Below are 14,261 nucleotides of genomic sequence, written 5' to 3'. Positions count from 1 at the left end.
TTCACATAGTAGAATTGAATTTCTTTTTTAAGAGGAAGTAAAATTACACAAAGCGCAGCAGTCTATAATAAGTAACGGGTGCCATCGGTGAACTATTATCATATCATTTCTATCCTCAAAGGCTTCCCTGTCTCCTAGGAGACAGGCATGTAAATAAGTGATTCTACATCACAGAGTGAAATAAGCAGAGGTCCAGAAACAGGGCTGCTCACCAATCGCGTGGTGACAGAGGAGAGAGGGTCCTAAGGACAGATGTGGATGTTCTTGATTTTGTACTCCAAGTAAATGTATTTAAGAATGGTTACTCCAACCTCTGAGAAATCTGAAAGTGGCAGCTGGAAGTGGCAGGTAAAGAGGGGTGGCAGGGAGACACGGAGCTGGCATTGCGGTCCACTAGCCCCGGGGGCCGGACCTTGTGCCTTCTTTTCCAGCTGCGGAGGCCCTCAGGAGGTCACTGCACCCCTAATAACCTCTCCCTTTAACATAAAAGAAATTTAGTCTCAAGTTTCTCAGCAACTTCATAGTGTCATCCATCCATTCCACTCTCCAACTCCAGATAGAGCTTTAATAATCAAGACAAATAAGTGTTGGTGATACTGGTTTTTTGTTTGTTTTGTTCTGTTTTGTTTTGTTTTGGTGAGATGGAGTCTCGCTCTGTTGCCCAGGCTGGAGTGCAGCGGCACAATCTCGGCTCACTGCAGCCTCTGCCTCCCGGGTTCAAGTGATTCTTCTGCCTCAGCCTCCCAAGTAGCTGGGATTACAGGTGTGCACCACCACGCTTGGCTAATTTTGGTATTTTTAGTAAAGACGAGGTTTCGCCTTGTTGACCAGGTTGGTCTTGAACTCCTGGCCTCAAGTGATCCGCCCACCTCAGCCTCCCAAAGTGCTGGGATTACAGGCATAAGCCACTGCGCCCGGCCGTGATGGTGGCCTTTTTGAAGGCCCCCAGGAAAGAAGGATCACAGTGTCGCCTGTAAGCTGCTCATCCGCAGAGTGCGTCCACTGCCTTACCTGACTGTTAGTCATTAGGTCACCTTTCTTTCTGGCCATTTCAGCCCACCACGTGTTATTACATGAGAGAAACTACATCAGCTGGTTTTCTGGGAGTCTAAACTGTGCCCCTTCACGATGTGTTAGATGCTGCGGATGTTGTATAACCCAGATTCTAGCAGATGAGGACAGAACCTGAAGTCCCTCTGTAGGGGAGGAAAGAACTTCCTGGCTTTTCACATACTGTTAAGTGCCCTGTTACAGAAGAGGAAAGGGAGAAAGTAAGACAGGGCCCTGACCTGCTCTGTTAAGTCTGTACCTCCTGTGGCAAGGAGGGCCTGTGTCACCGGGCAAGTAGACGGATAACTTGCTTACAAGGCAACATTAGAATCTAGACATGCTGTGCTTGGAATGAACTCTTTCCTATACTGATAACCTGGATCAATTTCCTTAGTTAGGAAGGAGGAGAGTGGGGTTTTAGTCCTGTGTGACCTTATACATGGTAACTTTCCCAGGGAGGACTCCAGTTTATTCATCTATAAAGTAACATAGATAAGATATGCATAAGGTCCCGTTTAGCTCTTCAGTGGTCTAAGTTCTTCTGGTTTTGCAGTGCTAAATGTAAAAGCTATGCTAGTTGTATTTTATTTAATTCGTTAAGCAGCTCTGATTTCATTTTGTCTCTGTACAAGACAAATGGATGCTTTACATCCACAGCTCTGCTGTAGCCCCTTCTGCTAAAGGGTGTTCTGTCCACCCGATTGTGCATTCCAGGCTTGTCCCTCAACCTAAGCCTGTCCCTGCACGTCACAGGCTAATTTGTTCTAATTCCATTGAGTTCACAGCTCCGTGGATGCATTTTCCTATTGGCAAGCTCAGGGCTGATTAACGGGCAGTTACAGCAGGGGACATGAGGTAGAGAAGGTCGCCAGAAGGGGATGGATGGATGTTACCTGGAGTATTTCACTAGATTCAAACGAGGAAGTATTAACCTCTTTTCAGGAAAACACATGGCAACGCTGAATTGACAGAGTTCAAACACCAAAGGGGCATTTGAGAACTGGAGCTGCCTGATGGCAAGAGGGCACTTGTGTCAGACGCTTCACTGCACAGCCCTACAACAAATGGTGCCTTGACATCAAATGAGTTGGTTGGCTAGTTCCTTCCCCGTGAAATCGCTATTTTAAACCCCAAACTACCTGGCATAATTTCCAGTCTGCTGACTGGGAATCAGAATGGAGCATAACTATTTTCCTTGCAGAAAAAGGCTGCCCAGGGATGTACTGGAGATGATCAGGAGAGACATGCTTTTCTCCTTCAAACCTTTTGCCTACTTTGTATTTCCAGTTTTCACAGCCCACCTTTTTCAGAGACCACACACAGAGACTACACTGATTGGAATCAAGTTTAAAGGCATGGCTTACATTCAGGTGAGTGAAAGAAAGACTGCCTTCAAGCTAAGGAGACCCTGCTGTGCAGTCTCCATTCTCCAAAACTTTATCTCTGAATCACCTTTTCTTGAACAGGGTCTAGTTTATTTTAATTTGTCCTTCAGAATAAGAAGTTTTTTTGACTGAAGATTCACTTGGATGAACTTTAACAGAGGCTGAATCAAACCCAAGTGTATGCTGTACTCTTGGGCTTCAGTTCACAATCTAGATATATACTGCAGTTAAGAAGAGAAGGAAGAAAAGAAAAAGGGACATGTTAGTAGCAATTCAGTGATTCTTCTAGGCTTCACCATGGTCATCCCCATTTAGATACCAGTAAGTGGATCTCCTAGTCCAGAACTGCCAAAGTGATTTGTGCCTGAATGCAGAACAATTGCATCCAATACTAACTCAGACAAATATGAAATTTGCAGCTACCATTTATTGAACATTATTATTGAGTATATTACCAGGCATATTGCTGGTCACTTCACCAATATTATCTCATCTAATCCTCAGACCAGTTCTCTGAGGGAGCTATAATCCTCCCCATTTTCCAGGTAATCAAACAGAATCTTAGAAGGTTAAATGACTTGATTAAGGTCACATAAGTAGAAGGTAGTACAAGTAGAACAGAACCCAGCTCCATCTGACTCCAAAACTTGTGATCTTTCAATTCCCTCCCATGAACCTTGAGAACAGAGAATAGTTATTTCATTGTCAATTTCACCTTCCAGTATGGTTGGTATTTCACATTCAATTCTGATTGTAGCTATGCAGGGGCAAAATATACGGGTTCTTCCTCTTTATGAATAGAAAACCGGTCTAAGATTATTTTTGAACATTTGCCTTTAGTAACTTTTAAACACATGCATCAGTTTAATGTCAAAGCAGAAGCTTTATGTATTGGGCCCTTGGCACCAATATGTTTAGATTATATGCAGGTCTGAGTCTGTTTTACTAGAACAGGGCCTCATTCTCTCAAATATATCCATCAACTATCCATCAGCATAATGTACATCACTCATGGAAAGAACATGTTTCCATCAGACCTTTTTTTCACTCCATTTCTATTACTACATATGGCAATTACAATTTTAGGAATCAGAAGGCTATAAAGTGGATAATCTAAGAACGATTAATTTTATTGTTAGTTGTCATTTCTGCTCTTATGAATGGATAATAATAACCTCACCATTCCCCTCCTCCTTCTTTAGGATATAGGCCAAATGTTGGTTTGCTAGCGCTCCCCTAACAAAATACCATAAATTGGTGGCTTAAACAACAGAAAGCTATTGTCTCAAGTCTGAAATGGAGGTATTGGCAAGGCAGATTTCTGCTGAGGGATGTGAAGGATAATCTGTTCCATGCTTCTCTCCTAAGCTCCCTGTGGTTGGCTCGCAACCTTTGGCATCTCTTGGCCGGTATATGCATTACCCCATCTCTGCCTGTGCTCACAGGCATTTTCCCTGCCTTCCTGGCTGTGTCCAAATTTCCCCTTTTTATAATGACACCAGCTATATTGGATTAGATGCCCATCCTACTTCCTCACATGACCTCACCTTAAGTAACTGCATCTGCAACAACCTATTTCCTAGTAAGATTACATGCTAAGTACCGGGGGCTACTTCAAAATGGGCATTTGGGTAAGGGGATGCCAGATCAGGCTAGGCCCTTTTAAAATTCAATGCATAATGGCGATCAATAGAAACCTTTATTAATAGACCAGGATTTAACTAAACAAACCCCTTTGCCTTCATGCACTCCAAGTGCTTTTTCTCGTCCCAGTATCATTCTCTCCATGATGAGTTCAGGGCCCCCAAAGGTCCTCTAAAGCCTGCTGGTAAAGCTTCTGTAGGAGACGAAGGGCTAGGTACACATGTAAATGCCACCTCTCTTCTTCTCACTGTGGAGGAGACTCTAAGTGTTGAGGAATTGATACTCAACTCTTTCCACAGTAGCACCTCTTTCATTACTAAGTCCCTAGAACTTCATTGAGCTGGTCCCCCCTTTCCCCCCAGCCTCCGCATGAAAAGCAGAGTGAGGTATTGTCCTATATATGTCTTAAAGCTGAAAATGCACAAAACGTGAATACTCTAAAACCCGGAGTACGTTCATCTGGAAAACCTGTCCTTAACAGCTGTGGGATGTGGACAAAGAGTTTAGCATATTTGAGAATCCAGGTTATTCCAAATGGCCTAATGAGAGGGCGCTGGAGATTTAGGTTTGGGTGGTGGATAGCTCTTCAGCTCTAAACCTATGCCTCCAACTGCCTACCTATCTCTCCATTCACATGCCTTGATCAAACCGGAAGTCATGGATTGTCCCTTGTCTCTGCCAAACACCTTGTGGTATTCCTTCTGCACAGCACCTGTTGCTTCCAAAGGTCAGTGAGTCATGTCCCCATCTGCATAGTTACCCAAGCTAGTAACTATTGTCATTTACTCTACCCATTCCCTTACATCTAACAACTCTCACCATGCCCTGTTCTATTTTCCTTTTAATGTCTTCTGACCTGTTGTTACGTCTCTCCATTCTCTTGATTCCTGCATAAGCTCAGACCTCAGCATCTCTCCCATAGAGAATGCAGCAGCCTCCAAACTGCGCTTCATATACATAGTGCCCTCCCAAGGCCCTGCTTATCTCTGCTTTTACATCATCAAATACAGGACAAGAGTGTCATTGCCTTTCGACTTCAAATCCTCTGTGTCTACTTTTGTCTTCAGTATAAAGTTCAAACATCTCGGTGGGGCAGACAAGGCCCACCCCTGTCTGGCCATAACTTCCTTTCTAACCTGATCTCCTTTGTGTGATCCTTTGTTAGGAAACAGATCATGCACTTTCATACCTCCACGGAGCTTCCCCTGCCTGGAATTCCTTTCCCTTTCTCTCCTATAAAATGCCAATTTATGTCTTCGGACCAAGTTGAAACTACTACTTACTGGAAAGACTTTCCTAACGATCCCTGGGCATAATTATTTCCATTCTCTCTGTGCAGTTTCTTATGTATCCTTTATTCTTGCTCATAATAGAATTAAAGTGTAATTCTTTATCAGCCTTCCCTCCTAGGTTGTTTATTCCTTTGGGGCAGGGATTTTTTTCTTATTGATTTTTCAATTCTTAGACCTTGTCTGAAATATGGTAGGTACTTAACACATGCTTAATGAATGAAGTTAAGCTCATCATTTCTTTCACATTAGGAGATTTTCTCCCCTTTATTTTCAGAATGCTATTCTAAGTGAGGAATAAGGTGGGGGAAACCTGTCCTTATTAAATATCAAGTCTTATACAACTATATAAAGGTGATACAGAAATTGTCAATTAGAAAGATGAAATAGAGTAGATATCCCAGAAATAGACACAACTACAAACTTGAGTTATGACATTTTTGCCATTGAAACCAGTAGAGGAAAGAATGGACTTTTCAGTAAACGGTGCAGAGGCAACTGGTTATCCATATGAGAAAAGGATGAAATTGGATGCCTATCTCTCACTATATACAATATGTAATTGCAGGTGAATTAAAGAATCACAACTATTAGTATGAGACTTTTAAAAGACCATACAGGAAAACATCTTTATGACTAGAAGATCAAGAGAGATTTGTTAAACAAGAAGTAAAAGGCAAAAAACCTAAAGGAAAAAAAATGCTATATTAAAATTAAGAAAGTCTGTTCATGGAATGACAGAATAAAGAAAGCAAAAAGACAAACCATAAATTTGGGAAATATATTTATAACACATTCAACTAGAATTCTAATTGTAATTCTATTTAGTACACCGCTTTCAAAGATAAGCAGGCAGAAAAAGATCTTTAGGCTTTGAAGAAAGCATTACATGTGAAAGACAAAGATCAACGCAACAAAAAGAAAAATGAAACAACTTATAGCATGAAGAGAATATGCTAGAAAAAAACTTAAAAAATATAATTAATATCTTTAGATACATGTAGAGCTGTATCTGTTAAATAAAAACAGGATGCTATAACAAATACTCCAAGAAAAGAAGGAGCTCTTGGAAAAAGTAAAGGCTTTTATGGCACAAATGAAAAGCTCAATTGAAGGATAAGAAGATTAAGCTGAAAAAGTCTCCCAGAAAATAGAAAAAAAATGACAAAGGGATGGAAAATAGGAAAGAAAAAACTAAGAAAATGCAGGAATTATACCAGGAGGCCCAACATAAGCAGATCAATGAAACCAAACAGAAGAAAAATATTTATGTAATAGTGGAAGGAAAATTCCTCAGAACTGAGCAACGTGATTTTCCAGGTTGAAAGGCTCACCAAATACCCAGAGGAATGGGTGAAAATAGCCCGTTTTTGAATGGCACATTGTCAGAAATTTCAGATCATTTGCAACAAAGATCTACAAACTTACAGAGAAGAAAATACAACTTTTATACAGAGAATCAAAATACAGAAATATTGGACTTTTCAATAGCAAGACTGGAAGTAGATGTTTTCTAAATTCCCAAGGGAAAGGATTTTCGACCTACAATCCTACAACCAGCCAATAAAGTCACATTTAGACATTCAGATATCAAAAATTTAATCATCTATCATCCTTTCCTACAAAGCTACTGTCACATGTGTTTCAGAAAGACAAGGCTGTAAAACAAGAGAAAGAAAAACCCGGAACCCAGGAAACAGGATATCCAATGCAGCAAAAACACAAAGGGAGTCCCTAGAGTGACTGTGAAGGGAGATCCCTAATGACAGCTGTTGACCGTTGATAGGGTTTGGCTGTGTCCCCATGCAAATCTCATCTTGAATTGTAGCTCCCATAATTCCCATGTGTTTTGAACGGGACCTCGTGGGAGACAACTGATTCATGGGAGCAGTTTCCCCCATACTGTTCTCGTGGTAGTAAATTAGTTTCACCAGAGCTGGTGGTTTTATAACGGGAAACCCCTTTCACTTAGCTCTCATTCTCTCTTGACTGCCACCATGTAAGACGTACCTTTCACATTCTGTCATGATCGTGAGGCCCTCCCAGCCACGTGGAACTGTGAGCCCATTAAGCCTCTTTTCCTTTATAGATTACCCAGTTTTGGGTGTATCTTTATTAGCAGCATGAAAACAGACTAATACAGCCATCCAGATTGGAACAGGTCAGAAGATTTCTTCAAGATGGTAAAGATAATAGACTACTTAATAGGCTTGAACATTGTGAAAGGAGATTTACACAATTTGGGGACATTTGGGAATTAAATTCATGACGGTCATATAGAAAAATAAATGAATCAAACAAAAGTTAATTGTTAATTTTAGGGAAAGCCCAACATTGCACAGAAAATAAAAAGTAATTGTAGTATCATATTGTACCACATGGCTAGGCTGTGAATAGTGTTCATATGGTCATAATTATGTAAACTCCAGCTAATGATCTACCCAAAATATGATCTAACCCTGCTGAGACGAGGGGGAAGGTGGGAAATGTATGAAAGAGTGAAATTCTCGTATTCCAAAGAAAGAAGAAAATAGGTATTTTCTAAATCTGAAAAAAACCAATTAGTAACAAAATAAGCATACTATGTAAAGATATTTAGGTAAGTATTTTAAAAAATCCATTGAGAAAGTTGAATGCAATTGCCTCCAGGGAGCAGAAAATTGTGGTGCGTGTTGGGTAGAAACTGATGTTTTTTATATCAAGACGGGATGCTATTAGCTACTTTATGTGTTTGTGAAACTTGGATAAAATAACTAAGTTAAAAAATAAGTAACAAAAGAATGAACAGTATTACATATTTTATAAAGTATAAAGCCAAACAGTATATTGTTTAGGGACACATACATATGTGCATGGGAAACCATAAAGGTAATGAAAAAATGAATGACAAAGTGGATGGAAATTTTTTTAAAAACATACAAACCAACAACATCAGGATAGCAGTTCAGAGGGATAAGAATGGAGAGGGAACTCTCAGAAAATTGCAACAGTATTGGTAATGTTCTGCTTCTTAAGTGAAGTAATGGGTTCATGTTTTTTTTTTATAATTCTGCTTTGTAATTTGAGCATATATAAATTTATATATACTATATATAAAATGTATATGTATCGAACATTTTATGAAACAAGAGATGTTGCCTTTATAAAATGCATTAATGAAAACCTATAGAATATTGATTGTCTTTTAATCTATAGCTTGATTTCAACTTTTAGCAGTAAATTTAGAAAGTTCACAGAGATGATCATTATGTGTAATGAGCATCAGGAGGTAGACTTATTATAGGTCAATTGACATCAAGAACTTAATGATATGGGGATTTTCCATATTGCAGTTAAAACTATTTAACAAAAAAAGAATTCTCAACTTCTCTTCCTTTGAACTACTAGAGAATTATTGATGTTTATAGTCTTTGTCTTTATTTGGGTTCTACTTGAGATTAATTGTGGCCTGCCCCACACTTTACCTAACTGCTTTTTATGTTAACCTAAGCTACCCCAATACCCATTAGCACTGAGTGCCATTAGCAGTGATATTACCTCCTTGACTACTCATGCTGAACTCATGTGTAATAACAATGAGGTAGGCTATTAGGAAGAATTCGTCTTACACAGCACGACTGAAAAACACTTCTAAATCTTCCCCAAGTGATATAAAATGCACCAGAAGTTATAACAAGAGAACATCCAATCTCCACAAATGGCTCTATTTGTCAGCAGCTTTATTTTCAATACCAATTGTTGAAAAGTAATGTACTTCTATCCAAGTTTCAAACTGTACTTACTGGTAACTAATTTGCACAGCCTGAGAGATATTTATTTGGGATGACATTGAACTGAGCTTTCAATATTTCTGATCTCCATCTTCTCTTTGGATAGGCCATCTCTGACAGAGCAAGAGCCAAAAAATATGTATTTGAAATCTGCTGATTGTCATTTGGTTGCAGTGCTTTGTCTGGAAAAACTACTTCCAGGAACTGTGTTGGGATGCCAAAGCTGACTAGACTGCACCTTTGCCTTTAACATTAGAGATTTTTTAAAAAGTTAAAAAAACAAAAAACCCTCATTGTTTTCAAGCAATATCCCATATACTTATAGTCCAACTGATATTTATTGACTATCTCTGACATGAATAGCTCTAATAAGTTATTTTCCTATTTGATGACACAAAGGGATGAAACAACCAAAACAGCTGTCAGATTAAGAATGCTGTTGTCACCATCAATTATATCCCTTTGCTAGACAGCTCTGACCATGCATCTGTTTCCTTTCCTTTTCCTTTTTTTTTTTTTTAAATGGAGAGCTACTCTCCCCCCTTTCCCCTTCTCCTTGTATTGAAAGAAAGGCAGGAGGGGAAAGGGACGATAATTTAGCTGAAGGTCAACTAGGGCACCTGCTAATGGCTCCCTCTCCTCCCATCACTGATTGCCTGAAAATAGGAAATCAGCCCAAATCTATTGTTATGATCAGGGAGCAAAAGCTGTAATGCTGGTGAGCGAGCATGTGCTTCTTACTGCCTCTTTTTCCTTCGAAGAAAAATGATAACTACATTTAACTGACACACTGTAGAGCAAATCCCTTCTTTAGAGCTCATCAGTCTGAAGGGTGATGGGGCTGCGGCCCCGCAGAACTGGTCTCCCCTGATGAAAACACCCGCTGCCAGAGCCGCTCACCGCCTCTTTCCTCTTGCTTCCCTCTCGTTTCCATGGTTCAAGGGGATCCTTAAAACTATGGATGAAGTGTGAGGCTTGCAATGTGTCAGCACATAAAAGTGGGTACGCTAGGGTATCCTGGATTTTCCTGTGTTTGGGAGAATAATCAGCGGTGACTCAGTTCTAAGAACAGGCCAGACCCATGATGGGGAAAGAAAAAGCAACCGTGAGAAGCTGACGGTGTCCCAGCCTGCATCCAGTATGACCCTTGTCTGTCCTTCCAGACAGGATATGAGCAAAGTTACCCAGCAGCACCAGCAGGAACTGAGCCAATGAAAACCCCCTGCCCTGCTGCATTCTAATTTCACAGGTGCCCCCGCCTTCCGGGCACAACAGGAAATGAGTCAAGGCAATGATGATAATGAGAGGAAGAAAAAAAGTGCTCTGTACAAAATGCTTACACACGGGTAATCTCATCTTTTAATTGACTCCTTCCTCAATGCAAAGCAGATGATTGCCCTTACCTTTAAGAATGAAGAAATAGATTTTCTGAGAGAGGTAAAGGTGATGTATGAGGTCACATGAAGGTCACAGCTAGGAGCTGACTCAGCTCATGACACCTCTCGGAAGACGGGGAAATTTCCAACTGAACTTTTTGTAGTTAATACTTGAAAACTTTTGCCTCTCATGAGACTAGGTTTTTTTTGAATATTATTTTAAAATGTTTTATTTCCTGACAGTATACAATCTTTATAGTAGGTAATATATTCTTAGAGATGCCAAGAAAAAAAATTATTATCACCATCTACAAACCACTGTGAATTTTTGTGCTTCCATGGGATACTAAGAGTCAAAGACTTTTTATATTTTTAAATCTATCATTTACCTTTTAGCAAGTATTTGGTTAGTAACTTGGCATAATGTTTTACTCTGTTCATTTTTTTTTTTTTAAGAGACAGTCTTGCTCTGTCACTCTGATTGGAGTTCAGTGGCACTATCATAGCTCACTGCAGCTTCGAACTCCTGGGCTCAAGCAATCCTCCTACTTCAGCCTCCTGAGTAGCGGGGACTACAGTAGCGTGCCACCAGGCTAATTGTTTTATTTTTTGGAGATACAGCATCTCTCTATGTTGCCCAGGCTGGTCTCGAACCCCTGGCCTCAAGCAATCCTCCTGCCTCAGCCTCCTAAAGTATTGGGATTACAGGTGTGAGCCACTGTACCCAATCTCTTCTTCATTTATTAAATGAAATTAATCAAATTTACCTGATTTGAAAATTTGAAAACAATAAACGGCTAAGCATACCTGTATTTTGGCTTTAGTTTAAAAAGCAAAAGATGGCAAATGTTTCTTCAATTAAAAATGCAGGCACAATGTAAGCATAAAAGAACTCATATAACATATTAGGACTACCCAGGAAACAACGTATTCAATAAAAAAAATAGTGACAAATATAGAAATACTGAATTTGTAAGGTCATTCAACTTTTTGTACTCCAGCAGCAACAGATTATGAAATGGTTTTATTAAACCCTGTAGCCCTAATAATTAATTTAAAGGTTGCAGCTAGCACAGTGTCTGGCCCAAATAAAGTATTCAATCAATATATGTTCCCTGATTAGCTTGCTTCAACTACTTCACAAAGTATACTTACAATGGAAAATCATGTTGTACATAATAAATACATCGAATTTGTATGTCAACTCTGCCTTTTAAAATATTATACATATATAGTCTCTAAATAATAACTAAATGAGCTGGTGTTATAATGAATCTGTTTCATGATTGTGAATTATTTTACAATAACGGTAACGGAATTCTTAAAGGCTTTGGCAAAATAAACAATGTTCATTCTGTACCTACTTTTGGATCTGTAGATCATGAAGTAAAAAGTATTCAGGCCACTCAAATGACATATAATTGGGCATAAAGCCTGTGGTAGCATGATTTTAATTTTAGGAGAAATTAGTCTCTCTGTAGAATTTATTCTTATGAAACACTCTCCTTTTCCGTTTTTCCTTTTCTTCTATTCCTCCCAGTCGCTGCCCTTAGACATCATCAATGTGCTTGTGTGTATAAAAAGCGATGGCTCCATTGCACCCCCTGGTGTGAAGTGTTCGTTCCACCAGAACTCCGAATGTCCAGAATTCCATCTCCATTTTGCTTTGAAACATTGAGTTGACTATTAAAATGACCATATTAATGTGATCAAAATAAAAAAGCAACAAAACAAAATTGAGAGAGGACCTTAACCTCTGAGCTCCATCTTCCACCACCAAGTCAATTTCAGTCCATTCACAAGGCTTCAAAAGATTTTTAAAAATATACTGTGTAATGATTCAGGCCTCTATATAGGTAGTAAATGGCACAGTGCCCATCATCACTTTTTTCTGTACTCATAACTAAATTATACTATCTCAGGTCCTAGCATAGAATCAAACATAATCTCATTAGACCCACTCAGTACGATTTTATGAGACATTCTTTCTTGCAGACACCAAGCCAGCCCACAAATACCACAAACTGTGTAAAATACGTTCATTTTTATTCTGATGTGATATTCCATATTATGGACTATTTTGTTACTTTAGATTTGTTGCTCCCAGTGGTGATATTATCCAGTTGATGATTTGATTTTCTTTTTGTCCTCATAGCCCCGGATGGACTACAAATACAATATGATCAGTCCCTAACATACGAATGAACAGTGTTCCTAAAGTGTATATACAACTTAGTCATTTGGAACTCAAAATACATTTTCCCACAGAAAAAAATTTAAAATATGATAATTAGTTTCCAAGAGTAACCCCTAAAATCAATTTAACCCAGGTCGAATTGGAAATATTTTACTAACAGTACCATTTCTACTAAAATTGGCCAACCATTTATAAAATTATTTGTCCGGGAAAATGAATTCTGAGGTTTACCTTAGGACTACCAGAAACTCTCCTCTCTTTCAGAGAAGTAGAAAGACCATCTAGCTTCTGACTGGGGGTCTGCAGGGGGTCTGGCTGGAGTGACCAGGCAGATACTCTTTAAGGGCTGGCATGTGCATGGGTGAGGAGGAAAAGGCAGAATTCATATCATTTCCCCAAATCACTACCCTGCCCCTGTCCTACTGTATGGGTAGAACACTCAGTATTAGATTATTGTGCATTTAGGAGCACATAAATACTTCAGCTGAAAGATTCCATGGCATCTACTGTGCCTTCAGGGACTCTCCCCAGACATGCGGTGAGAAAGGGATTATGAAATGTAGGAGAAAGCATGCACCCACTCACTCATCAGCAGACACTCAGTGATCCCTGTGACATTACAGCTACTCTCACAGGTGCTGAGGATACAGAGGATAGAGATGGATAAGGAACTGTCCCTGTCCAACGGGCTCACATTCTAAGCAGGAGTGACAGATATCTATCTAAAGGGTGGTCTGCAAGCATCATAGAAAACACAAGCAAGCATTGCATTGTAACTTCAGGGGGCTTACATGATAGCTGGGGATACATAATCAACAACCAAAAATTAAATTGGAATAAAGAACATAATATTTCAGATGTCACAAAGGAAACTAGAAGCAAGAGGTGAGGGACTAGTGTACCCTGTTCCTTATCCATAGAACCCCCCTTTTTCCCATGGAATATCTTACATCACTCAGAACACAACTGTGATGTGAAAGAAAACTTGAGGATATTTGAGTGTGGAAAATAGGTAGTATAAATCCAAGAGAGGGAGAAACTTTTAATTAAGCCATGCTAGGTTAACCCCTGTGCTTATCTTTGCTTCTGTCCAAATTTCTCTAAAAAGGTAATAAAGATAACAAAAATAATACAAGCACACAAGGGATAAGAGAGAATGAGAGAGCAGACAAGATGACTAAATTCTGAAACATGGACAGCTGAACGCAGGGAGTAACAGAGCAGAGAGAAGAAACCCAGAACTCAAGGCTGATAGTGGAGTGCCAATAAGAAACTATGTGTTTTGCACCACAGAACTCCAGCATGTCCCAGGAACTGGAAGCCACAGGTACCTGGAGTTGAAATGGAACTCGCTGAATTGGTGCAGTTGAACCCTCCATCCTCCTTCCCCAGCCAGTCCCTTCAGCTCCCAGAGGAAGCAGGCTTACTTGCTGGAGCGGAGGAATCACAGAGGTGGTGGAAATGGGAAGGAGACAGGTCATGCAAACACAGGAATTGGGAGAAGGTATGTCCTCCCCACCTCTGTGCCCCATTTGCATCTCAGAACATTG

The 14,261-nt window shown here is 39.7% G+C and overlaps 1 long non-coding RNA gene across 1 annotated transcript; it reads left to right on the top strand.

Moving 5' to 3' along the window:
• Positions 1–253: 253 nt before the first annotated feature.
• On the top strand, positions 254–13,965 carry LOC134733489 (uncharacterized). The gene is made up of 3 exons (XR_010117022.1): positions 254–348; positions 2,338–2,420; positions 13,820–13,965. It is a non-coding gene; the product is annotated as an uncharacterized lncRNA (long non-coding RNA).
• Positions 13,966–14,261: the final 296 nt, after the last annotated feature.

Source organism: Symphalangus syndactylus, chromosome 2 (assembly GCF_028878055.3).
Source record: "Symphalangus syndactylus isolate Jambi chromosome 2, NHGRI_mSymSyn1-v2.1_pri, whole genome shotgun sequence".
NCBI classification, from domain to species: domain Eukaryota; kingdom Metazoa; phylum Chordata; class Mammalia; order Primates; family Hylobatidae; genus Symphalangus; species Symphalangus syndactylus.
Note: the sequence above shows the minus strand (reverse complement) of the source record. Positions and strands in the feature narration are given on the sequence as shown.